The sequence below is a fragment of the Mixophyes fleayi genome, chromosome 5, assembly GCF_038048845.1.
Source record: "Mixophyes fleayi isolate aMixFle1 chromosome 5, aMixFle1.hap1, whole genome shotgun sequence".
NCBI classification, from domain to species: domain Eukaryota; kingdom Metazoa; phylum Chordata; class Amphibia; order Anura; family Limnodynastidae; genus Mixophyes; species Mixophyes fleayi.
In genome coordinates this window covers 59393618-59407360 of record NC_134406.1, presented here as the reverse complement: position 1 = coordinate 59407360, position 13743 = coordinate 59393618, and the positions used below count along the sequence as shown (strand labels likewise).

Sequence of the window (13743 nt, the reverse complement as noted above, 5' to 3'; positions counted from 1 at the left end):
GGGGGGAGAGTGTGTAATGAGCTGACGTGTATTTTTTTCTGCAATTTTTCTGTTGTTATTTAAATTATTTAATATAAATAATGTATTATTTTGTATTGGAACAAGTTTGCTAAACTGGTTTAGCTGACATAGTACAGATTTTGTCCTGAATAAAAATAAATTATATTTTATAACACTGAAAATTATTTTAGCATCGTACCCCTCTCTAATATATGTCTAAAAAATGGCTAAAAAGATTTTTTTTAAAAAAATAGTATAATATTTTCTCCTAACAGTTAGGCTGTGGGTTAAGCAATATATCTGGCCTATAAAAGCATAAAAACAACAGTTGTTTGTAAAATTCACTGAATGTCATAGCTATTGTTAAATTGTGTGAATAGGCAAAATTTGGTTGAAGCGTTTGGATTACAAGTAGTCAAATGGAATTTAAAATTTAAATAATAAGAAAAAGCTTACATCAGGAATTGGGCAACTAGCACAAAGTTGATTTGTGACTTTACATGTTTAATGTCAGACAACCAATGAGACTTTTGTAAATAGCTAGTGGAAGTCTATTTTTTATTTTTTATTTTTTTTCTTCTTCATTAATTTTATTGTATTCTATGTTCATTTAAATTTTGATAATTTTAATGTTTTTCTCAGAGGAGTATAGCTTTTCCCTTTTTACTAGACTCATTTATATTCCTGAAGACTTTAAAACCTGTTCAAAATAATTTAATGCATGTAGCAGCCTTCAGCAAATTGTTACTTTAAGTTATCCCCTAGTGCATTACCTTTTCAATGGATATTTGACAAATTACACTTTAGGCAATCTTCAAAGGAAACAATAAACAATAAAAAAAAAGTTTCAAAAAACTAAATTATATCTCCTAAAAGCAAATAAAACGGATTGCAAATTTTTAACATGTATCTCGTAACTTTAAATAAAATATATATCAACTCACATTTCCCTCGCTTCCTTATTCAATTGAACTTGGCAAACAACCAAGGCTGTTAGCTTTTTACATTGTTGAAACAATGTTGCTGCACTTTTGAAAACCAATAAAAGGGATTATGAGTGTTACCCCCACACCAAAAAAATGGGGAGCAAATAATGTCCCCCAAGCCTACCACTGAGGGTCTTACCCATCTTTATTTGCAGTGGAAGACAAGTTAACTGTAATGATCACCAGCCTATTGTTGTACTCTTGTTCCTCTATTATTAAGTGTGAACTCTGAACCATAGAGGAGTCCTACATCCACTGAAGGATGGGTAGGTATGGGTATGCATACTGAGATGTCTGATTCCACAACAGATTGTTAACCACCTGTTACCTAAACCTGGTACAGTTTTAAAACCCTACAAAATAATAAAAGAAATAAGAAATAAAAAAGAAATAATTCAAGTTTAAAAAAAAGAAAGAGAGGGCTGTACTTATCTTGAGATGTGTCCGCCTCTGCACAGGGACGGATTAGGAAATTAAAGTGTCCCGGGGAAATACTCTGAAAGTGGCCTCATGTAGATGGAACCTATAGACAGGTCCAATACAAAGGTAGGCTAGCACACCATTAGCCCTAGGCAGACATGTGGCAGGTAAGGCCAATGCAACAAGCAATGGTAGGCGGGCACAGCAACGACAGGTGGAGCCTGTAACAGTAGCCGGAGTTAGCACACATGTTGGCAAAGTATTGCACTGGCAGGGTGAACAAGTAGGCAGCATCCAAGTGTGTGGAGTACACAAATCATTTAGGTGATTAATGCAGCATAATCCAGCTTTACATGATATTTTGCCCAGTATTAGTGATAGATATACAATACACATAGCATTCTTGTGACCGCCACACAATATGCACAGCATTCTTGTGACCGCTATTCAATACACATAGCATTCTTGTGACTGATATTCAATACTCATCACATTCTTATACAGAGAGCTTTCTTGTGACTGACACACAATGCACATCACATAGCATTCTTGTGACTGCCAGAACTTCCTAGTGGCCACCATATATAACAAAGAGCATTTTTTGATACACCACACAACATCCTCCCCATCATTATTATTTACCCCCTCCCCCCCTTCAAAAGCATTAAATCTTCAGCATCATCATTTCAAATCCATTGAATATCATTAACCACTTTTATCATTAACTCCTTAATACCAATTATTAATCAACCCACACATCAATTAATTATATTCATATTCATTAACTCCCTGTTTATCACCCTCAGTCTCATCAAAAGAACCCCTTAATTGTAATTAACTATATTACGATCATTAATCCATTCACTATTATAATTAAACCCAATTATCATAACCCCCCTATTATCAATAGTGACTTTAGTGAACTAACAGGTGTATATGCGTGTTTCTGTATGTCTGCATAAGCCGCATTTGCATAAATGCACCTTTATTGTCCTCGACCTAATTTAGAATGCCCCTTCCCCCATCCCGTCTCTTCAGGCGTAAGTGTCAGAATCGTGCATGTATGCAAAGGTGCATATGCGTGTGCCCAGCCTTCTGGGCATGTGCAGAGTGATTTCATGCAAGATACGCTATGCAAACTGGCAAACGTCGAATTTGTAACATTCACATTATCTTTTTAGTGTCCTTATATCTGCTACTTGAACATGTGCATTTTTATTTTATAAAACAGACCTGAATTGCCTCTACCCTTAATTCTTTCAGTGAGCCCTAGCTACTTATAAAAGGGTGAAGGTCAGTGTTTCTAAAAACTTTTCCCATGACTATCCAGCAGTGCATGTTTCCATATTCCCTCACATGTGGGACAATGCAGTGAAGTATAGATCTCTCAGATTTATACAGCTGTGACGATGCTGAGAACTGAGCTGAGGAACACTGGGTTAAATTAATATTATATTGTGAAATAAGTTGCATGTTAGGATATAAAGTATAATTTAAAAAAAACAACAACAACTTTATATTGCTTCTGAGGTTAACATTGATCTAAATATTGATGTCATTGATTCAGCAAGTGCTACATTTTATTATAGTCTCCTTTAATATTACCCCCCTCCCCCTCGGAACTGTGTATCTGTGTGTTGTCCTGAGTGAACCTTCGTGCTGCACCTGAGTGATGTGGCATCATGGAACCAGCTTACCTTGCCTTCAGGCTTATCTCTTGGCTTAATATCTGAGCCCTGTGAGAACTGAAAGGGGAGACTCCAGGATTTACCTCTAGCAAATTATGTTTGCAAGAGGCAGATACTGAGTTCCGAACTTCCGAGAGGGAGGCTCTAGAACCCAGTTGGAGGCAGAATGGAGTAGGTGGACCTACTGTGGGTACAGGGGGTGGCTCCAAGGCCCTTGCACCCCGAAGCCCTCACAGCACTCACTGAGGGCCCCTCTCTGCTCTGAAAAAAGCAGAGCAAAGTTGACTTCTGAGTATCAATGTGCACGCCCTGGACCACGCATTTCCAAAAGTCCCCCCCCCCTCTTTTCATAGCAGAGTGGGGGACCCTAGAGGCAACAACAGCAACTTTGAGCCCCTACTCTTTTGCTGTAATGCCCAGCGATGCCCTGTTCTGCCCCCGGTTGGCCATACTGCTATGTGTAGTAGTTAGAGTTCAGGTGCTGTCAGACTTGTCAGTGAGCTGAGCCTGCAGAAGCTTGGTATTGATGAGAGGAACATGTGTGTTAGACTGTCCTGTGAATACCAGCTGGGTCCAGATACCCTGTAGTGAGGTGACATCAGGAGAAGAAAGACCCTGATAACTAAGACTGAAACAATGGGAGGCAGAATAACAATCCCAAGAGAAAGTGTCCGCTCTGGAGCCATGATGTGAAGTAATGGGCAGCACGGTGGCGAAGTGGTTAGCACTTCTGCTTGACAGTGCTGGGGTCATGAGTTCAATTCCCGACCATGGCCTTATCTGTGTGGAGTTTGTATGTTCTCCCCGTGTTGGCGTGGGTTTCCTCCGGGTGCTCCGGTTTCCTCCCACACTCCAACAACATACTTATTGGCTGCTATCAAAAATTGACCCTAGTCTCTCTCTCTGTCTGTGTGTGTATATTATGGAATTTAGACTGTAAGCCCCAATTGGACAGGGACTGATGTGAGTAAGTTCTCTGTACAGCGCTGCGGAATTAGTGGCGCTATATAAATAGCTGGTGATGATGAAGTAATGTAGCTGATATATTTATTATGCTTCATTTATATAGCACCTACATATTACACTATGCTTTTTAAGAGAAAATAATAATCATTCCCATTGGAGCTTACATTCCATTTTGCAGACTGAACTTATATTTGTGAGAATGTAGCATATCAATTCACTAGCTGAATATTAACCAGTCAATGATTCATGTGTCCCTGGTTCCTAGCAAAGTAACAGTACGCATGTTTATGAGCATACAAAAGGTCACTTCCACTGTGTGTAGGTAACAGGTCCTCTTTTAGGTTCAGAAATGATCCTTGCAGTGTCCATCTAGTAGACTCTAGTAGAAATGGCTGCATGGTCTGAATTCTGCAACATGTTAATATATTTAAAGCTATTCAAATGTCCTACTGACTATTAACAGCCCAAAATGACAACTGACATAAGAAGCTTTATTTAAGGAAAGGGCATTTGTCATGTACAACATACAAGCACAAGGCAAACACACACTTCCCTTATGTATCTACATGCCTACAAAGTGCTTATATGCTCCTGGTCTTGCAGCCTGAATCATCCATGCACCTGGCTGGTAGATTATTTTTTACATTACAATATTTACCTATGTGCACATATATGAGCCATCCTGTGAAGGTAGACAAGCCCTTTAAAAAGACAAAACCATTTGAGCTGCAGACCTATGTTTTACATGTAAGCACAGTGAGTCTCAAGGACCGTAGTACCTGCCGCACTTTGATGTATCTTGCCTACTTGTGTCATATACACACATTTAAAATTCCACTTATTCATTTTTGCCTCAACACCAAATAGCCATCATTTATCTTTAGAATTAATTTTGTTGGCTTGCCGAGGTTGCTGAAGTGTTTACAAAAAAAAAAAGTATCTTTGACTAATGGCCTAACATTAAAAAATGCACCGGCACAGAATATAACTAAATAAATATGTTGGTTTAAGTAGCACTACAAATGATGTAATAGAGTGGGAACAGTATTTCAAAAGTATACAAATTGTCTCCGGGCCATAATTCTTCCTGACATTCATATTCTGAAGAATGAACAGCCTTTAATTTTGTTGATGTATTCTTAGGAACTTGATATAGCCATTTTAGTCTTTTAATTTGTTAATATGTGCAAATTTACCGTACCATTTTTGTGATCATCTTCTCTTTTTTTTTCCCTTTTAAGAAAACCCTTTTAGTTAAATGTAGCATTTCCTCTAATGATATAATTTCCCCTAGATTGCAGAGACATTGGCTTTTTCCAAACGGAGTTAATTGTTATAAAGCACTTCACTTCAGTAGAACTTTAAGCAGTACACTCACTTCCATCTCATATTGAGGTCATTTTTCTTCTTCTCTCTGCTTGCCCCCACCCTCTCGTAAGAGCAAAACAATTGCAATAGTTTGCTGTTTGTTAGAGGATGTCTGATGGATTGCCTAGCATCTGCTTTTGAATTGGTGAAGAATTTATTTGTAATAATATATATATATATATATATATGTATATATATGTATATATATATATTTATATATATATGTATATATATATATTTATATATATATGTATATATATATTTATATATATATATGTATATATATATTTATATATATATATATATGTATATATATATTTATGTATATATTTATATATATATATGTATATGTATATATTTATATATATATATGTATATATATATATTTATATATATATATGTATATATGTATGTATATATATATGTATATATATATGTATATATATATATGTGTATATATATATTTATATATGTATATATATATATATATATATATATATATGTATATATATATATTTATATATATGTGTATATATATATATATATATATATATATATATATGTATATATATATATATATTTATATATATGTGTATATATATATATATATATATATGTATATATATATATATATTTATATATATGTGTATATATATATATATATATATATATATATATATATATATATATATATATATATATATTTATATATATATGTATATATATATATATGTATATATATATTTATATATATGTATATATATATATATGTATATATATATTTATATATATATATATATATATATATATATATATATATATATATATATATATTTATATATATATGTGTGTTTATATATTTATATATATATGTGTATGCATATATATGTGTGTGTATGTGTATATATATATATATATATATATATATATATATATATATATATATATATATATATATATATATATATATGTATATGTGTGTATACCCCTCTATTGCAAACCTGTTTTACTTAATAAGGTTCAGTGCCATGTAGAGATTTCTTTCTCAGCTATCAGTGATGGAGTATGTTCTACAACTTGTTTGTTTTGGGGGTTTGTTAAAACAAAGTTTCTGTGGCACAATATATGAATGTTTAGCACACAAAAAAATCCTCTTTCCTCCCACCCTCTAAGTACACATGCTTGTGTCAAATGTTTTTGTCCCTGTAACACAATAGACACACAAATACTTAATTAGCTGTTTAAAGATTTGTAAATTCACACCTATTCCGACTGACTGATGCATGTCAGAAGCTATGGACATAATGTAGAATGCATTGAAATTAGTGAACAAACAGGATTTCATATAAAGCTCTCAAACAATGGCTTTTTCCCAATCGTGACATTTTTGGTCAGTTTTGTCTCTCTTTTTATTAAAATACACAAACAGAGTCGTAATCAAAACAAGTAGCAGCTCATCTATTTTCGTGCCAATGGCTCTTAAATTCTCACGAGTTGAGAATCTGTACACTGCAATAATAGGCTGCTATATTTTTAACCAGTAATCTGGACTCTTATACGTCTTTTAATCCATGAAAATCACTACATACCTATTTGAATTCGCCTACAATAGAAAATAGAACATGTCAGTGTAAAGCAAATAATAATATTATACATGTAATATTATGTCAAAACTAAAGAGAAAGTTGTGTAAATACCATTTTTATTTTTTCTCCAAATAAAGAAACGTTTAATCCTTCTTTCTTTTTTACACTACTAGAATGAAAGCAGGACCTGGCTCACATCTCCTATGCAAAAACTAAAAAGAATTGCAAATGCATGCAGATAGTTTGTAAAAAAAAAAACAAAAAAAAAAAAACAGTAGCAAACTAAGTAAAATATTTAAATAAACAAACTGCTAGTAATGTCTAATATTCTTTTGATTCTTTTGCGTTAGGAAATAATCATTCATGTTGACAGGCCCACCTTAGGCATTAAGCTAACCTAAGGGAAGACTGAGAAATGGCTATAGACATTGGTAACAATGATTTGTTCAGCATTACAAGCCTAGATTTGTTTGCTGTGGATTAACTTTAAAGGTGAAAAAAAAAAAATCACATGACTGACTTGGAAGCCTCCAGGCAGTAAAGAGGTACCCTTGTCTGGTGGATTATAAATGTAGCTGAGATGATGTAATGTATGTCATATGTTCTCAGGTCTGTTGCCATTCTATATGGTTAGCAGCATTCCGGGTATAGAACACTCATCAGTCATAACACCAACTTGTGATTGGTCTGTAAAAATCACTAAGATCAGTTACAGTCCATTGTGGCAAACAGTCTCTGATGTGACAGACCCAAGCATTAAAGATTTGGCCATGGAAATGTTCCCTTTTTTCACTTTTGACAAAGCTGCTTTACAAGGTTTCTCTCATTCTATATAATGGATGCCATCTTCCCTATCTGTTCTCTTTCACTGAGCTTTGTTAATATTTATTGAAGAAACGTGTTTAATATGTAAAAAAAAAGAAATAAGGTCCATTCACACAGTTCCACACTGTTTTAATGTATTTAATTGGTTTGTCAATCAATCACGTCTTCCATCCATCAGTGAAAAAAAATGTCAAAAAATATGGCAATGATAATGATGTAACTATAACTTATAACCTGTCCCTGTGTTGTGGTTACCTCCATGTTTATGTTTATTCCATTGGTGATGGAGCAGTATCACCAGTTAGTATGGCTGATTAATAATGTGATATGCTTAATATCACTGACATTAATGTTCTCAGCATAGGACCATTATTTCCATTTCTTGTATTTCTAGGGCCATTGTGCTCACTATTTAAATATGAAGACCATGAGGAAATCAGGATGTAAATGACAAAGACTGAACAACAAGTATAAACTGTACAGGGCATATACACTCCAAGGAGTTGCGGGTGTTGGAATTCCATAGATGCAAGCATGTTATATGTAATTGATATGTGGAGTTTGTTCAGGGGGTAAAAGTTATGAAATGCAGAGGTAAACAAAGGAGTAATAAATATACACAATATTAAACAAAGTACAAATGAAATCAGTAAGAAGTATGTGGTAGGAAAACATATCAGACTGGAGGTCTTATGCTGGAAACACATGCGGCAGTGTGGTCAGATGATTTGGTGGTTTTAAACCAAACGGTCCAGACATAGAAGTGTGAGTCCAAACCAAAAGATCAGTATGAACAAATCAGAGTTTACTTGAATTGAGCTCGTCCCAAAGTTTGGCTGAGTGATAATTACATTTGTATTTGTGTGATGTCATCTAATGAAAAAGATGCATGGTTCACCTTGTTAGAAAGCCATTTGAATCCATCTCCCAGATTAAGACCATGCAACATGTAAACTTACATTTTAATACACTGAATTTTATTTCACTTCAGTATCGGACAATACCCTCTTACCCCATTTCTGTGTTCTGCAGTAAAGTAGCATAGACTGATCATTTTTATCATTCAGCCATAGCTGCCAGATACGTTGTACTCTTCTGGTGAATTGGTTATTAGTTTGTCAGCTGTACACATCTTTTGTACCGATTAGAATGTGTTGCAATAATTCTCCTTAGATTTGAGGGTTGTCTGCATCCCATTAGCTGTGGATCAGTCATGTTCATAGTGAGTTGTTTGGTTACATTTCTCAGTATCTATAATTGGGAATTGTCTGTGACAACTTGTGGTAAAGAGTTTGTCTATGGTTCCTGCTTATGTTCTAGCAGCTGGGCTCTGGGTATGAAGCTTCTTGTTCGCAACAATTTGTGGTATAAGGTGTATCTCTTGGTCCTGTTGGTAGTCTAATAACTGGTTCTTTTGTATGCTAGCTTTTTGTGTTTGGGAGTCTGTGGGGTGTAATCTCTATTAGTAATGTTTCGTTGAAGCTTTTCCCACCTTTCAGCTTAGGGTGGAGTACATTTGGAAGCAGAACTGAGTTATGATCACCAACAGTTTTTACTAAAATGCGGATTTTTACTGAGATTCCATACTCTCCGCTATTTACTGTTGAGGTATTATACTGCCATTTGTGTAATGGTTATGTACCAGGATTCTATGTCCATTCTTGCAGAGAGTGTGGGTAAATTAATCAAGCTGCAAGTTTTCATTGGGTTTGAAAAGTGGAGATGTTGCCTAAAACAACCAATCAGATTCTAGCTACCATTTTGTAGAATGCTCTAAATAAATGATTACTACAATCTGATTGTAGTAATCTCCACTTTTCAAACTCAACGTAAACTCGCAGCTTGATAAATTTACCCCTGTGTGGGCAGCACGGTGGCTAAGTGGTTAGTACTTCTGCCTTACAGCACTGGGGTCATGAATTCAATTCCCGACCATGACCTTATCTGTGAGGAGTTTGTATGTTCTCCCCATGTTTGCATGGGTTTCCTCTGGGTGCTCCAGTTTCCTCCCACACTCCAAAAACATACTAGTAGGTTAATTGGCTGCTAACAAATTGACCCTAGTCTGTCGGTCTGTCTGTGTATATTGGGGGATTTAGACTGTAAGCTCCAATGGGGCAGGGACTGATGTGAGTGAGTCCTCTGTACAGCGCTGCGGAATTAGTGATGCTCTATAAATAAATGGTGATGATGATGATGATGATGTCTCTCTGGTAATAACCCTTTATTAGCCAACTTGTTTAATAGATCTGCAGTGTCCCATGAGAAGCTGTTTTTCCTATTTTACTTATGGCAGGGCATTTCTTATGGCAAATGTTAGTACAGAAAAAAACAATTAAGCCAATATCATAGTTACATACAGTAGTTGTCTAAAAAGACTACCAATCCATCAACCAATTGACTTTAACCCTTCATCATTTTACTTTATATCATGAATAGTTCAATATAATCTTGTACCTTCTTGATGTTAACAAGCCTCTGGGGCTGGAGATAACAGTGTCTCTCTATGGTCCCCGACCTGTGAAAAATCTACTTAAATACCAATCAGCATTGTAAAAATGAACACATTTATTTCTATTATTTTGATGTGCGTTACATTTATATTGACCGTGGGAGAAAATAAAATCTTAGAGGAGATGCCTTGTCTTTTTTTAAGCCTTCCTTGAAAAACGTTCGCAATTACTTCAGTGCCATAAGGTCAGAGAATAATTTAATTTATTTTCTAAATCTGAATTCAATTGTTCATATTTTTCACAGTCATTCATAGTAAATGTAGTGATATATGTGTTCTTTTGTTATACACAATTGTTATCCATTTTTTATTCTCTAATATTTAGCACAATTTGCCAGTTTTTCATCTGAACATGTGTATCCAAGGAGATTAAAGACACTCCCACACAGAAGTAATTGATGCTAAAATATAGAATATACAATGGAATAAATCAATATTTGAAATACACATTACTGTAATAAACAACTCAGAAAGTGAAAAGAATATATTGAGCACAATATAGATTATATAATATGTTACAAGAAACATGCAATGAAAACACATGTATAAAAGTGTTGAGGGATGATAACTGGAAAATATCCCAATGTTTTCGGATGAAAATTCTGGAAGACGTGGCCACAAGCAGCATCATTGTGTTTCTTGTAAATACTTCATTTATCACTAGGAAATAAAGGTTTTATGTAGTTTTGCAAAGGATTGACATATATTAAATATAAGAATCAGTCACCTCTACAACAAATATAAAGTGAAAACGTATATGTGAGGCAGTATTGTATAATCCTGTATTTATACCATAGTGAGCCTCCTTTAGAGCAAATCCACCTGGACAAACCATGTTGCAATGCAGGGATGTAAATGCATTATTATTTTTTTGTATGCAGGGCAGTGATAGAAGTGGGGTATGGAAAAAATTAGAGATTGGAGTATGATAGCTTGAATTATTATTATTTATTTATTTTTAAACACTTGTCCCTTCTGTGCCTGAATAACCCCCCCCCCCCCCCCCACTCCACAGAAAAAAAATCTATGTCTGTGCACTGTGCATTCCCATCCTTCATTACTACTTGTGTTTTACGGTGGCTGTATTCCTGCCTTCATCATCATCATCATCATCAGTTATTTATATAGCGCCACTAATTCCACAGCGTTGTACAGAGAGCTGATTCACATCAGTCCCTGCCCCATTGGAGCTTACGGTCTAAATTCCCTAACACACACACACACACACACACACACACACACAGACTAGGGTCAATTTTGATAGCAGCCAATTAACCTACCAGTATGTTTTTGGAGTGTGGGAGGAAACCGGAACACCTGGAGGAAACACACGCAAACACAGGGAGAACATACAAACTCCACAGAGATAAGGCCATGATCGGGAATCAAACTCATGACCCCAGCACTGTGAGGCAGAAGTGCTAACCACTAGGCCACTGTGTTGCCTTCATTCTTTACCTTTTACCTATCCCCTGTCTTCTTGCCTGTCCTCCTCACATAACCCCCTGCACCATCTTCTCCCCGTCTCTCTCTCACATAACCCACTGTACCATCTTCTTCCCTGTCTCTCTCACATATCCCTGTTTACCATCTTCTCCCCTGTCTCTCTCACATATCCCCATGTACCATCATCTCCACGGGTTCTCTTACTTTTACTCCTGAAGCTTTTTTCTCTCTCTCATTTATTTTCCTTCTTCTACCTTACCACTTTTCTTTCTTCTATTGATTTTTCTGTTCACTCTGTGAAAGTGAATGGAAAGCATGTGGAACGCATACTTTTAGTTTCCTCTGCTGCTGAGTACGGGAACAGCAGAGATACAAAAAGGTTAAAATGCTAAAAGCTACAATCGATGAATGTGCTGCCTGTCACATCTATGTAATGTGCGGCCGTAACATCTGAGATGAAAGGGGGGTGAGCGACCACACATTACATAGATGTGACAGGCAGCATATTGGGTGCTAAATTGAAAGCAGTGGCAGAAGTGCCGGTGTGCTATACCGTTGTATACCAGCACACTTCGACCACTGATGCAGGGAAAATACTGCCTGCTTTTGTATGTAGCATACTGGGCAGCGTAACCTTTACATTGGATATAGAGTTTAGATAGATAAAATATGTCCCACTCCAAACGTTTTGCACATTTTAAATAAAATAGGTTTGTCAAGGTGGCAATTTGAGAATTGGATTAATCTGCCACGCACATCCATGCTTGGTCTGATAACCTAGTGTTTGATATAAGTGGTTGACCATTGCACATTGTGTAGCATAAGATCTACGCCTGAATTATGGCAGTGTTTTTGCAGGAGATGAAGCAATCTGCACTACTCTGCTAATGCTTAGTGCTGCACTATTCTTGTTATGTTTATTTTATCTTGCCATCTAGCAGAATACAGGAATCTGAGTTTTAATATAATCTTATTGATAACTCTTAGGATTCAGCATTGATGGTCCTCACAACATGTAGCCAATCAGCGCAACTAAACATTAGCATCATATACTAGTCATGTGAGACTCTTCTGTGGGAGCTTTGTGAAGGAAAACGCATCTCCAGCTTATTTTAGATTCCACTGAGACATTGACCATATAACCAAAATATTACTCTGAATGTTTAGATGTTGAACAAATCCAACCTCAGTCATGGGACCATACCTCATGTTACTCTCAAATTAAGTACTGTAATGTATCAGAATAATGTTCCTTTAACCTAATCTAAAAAATAAATATAATAGAATGTTGTTGCTGTGTGAGGATACATTGTTCTACAACTGTTGTTGACTTTCTATATAATATCACATGGAAAGTTACGTTATCACGGTGCACTGCTCAACCAGTGAGCACAATTTACAAGATAATATAAATAGTTGTTTTGAAATGTTGGCCTTATGTTAGTAATCAATAACTAGGCATCTCCTACGAGGCCATTTAGTCTCCTTTACCGAGTGTTCATGTTAAATGTTGGAATGCGTCACAGTATGAGCAAAGGAAACTGAAGTAAACTTCAGAGCAGAATCATAGAAAAATATTTCTAAAGACATCATACATTTTTTTTAAATTGTTGCTAAATCAGAGTTATTCCATTCTTTACAATATATGAAAATAAAATGAACCCCTTAGATTCCTGTTGTCCTCTCTGTCTGTTGCACATTATAACCACTGCTCTCTTACTTCTTCTCTTCATGGTATGTTTCTATAGAAACAACGTAATGCACATGGAACCTACAAGATACATATTACTACATGTATGGGAATCTCTGACCTCTAAGCAATGTGATTGTATCTTTCCACACCAGTGTATCAAGAAGCTGGCCATTAGTGGTCCGTTTTTGCAACATTTATGTAGGAATAGACATACAATGGGGCAGGGACTGATGTGAGTGAGTTCTCTGTACAG

General features: G+C 35.6%; 1 protein-coding gene across 1 annotated transcript in view; it reads left to right on the top strand.

Annotated features, from left to right (window-relative positions):
• SKAP2 (src kinase associated phosphoprotein 2) overlaps nucleotides 1-13743 on the top strand; it is a 221013-nt gene that overhangs the window by 96564 nt on the left and 110706 nt on the right. The gene's annotated exons all lie outside the window — the stretch shown is intronic.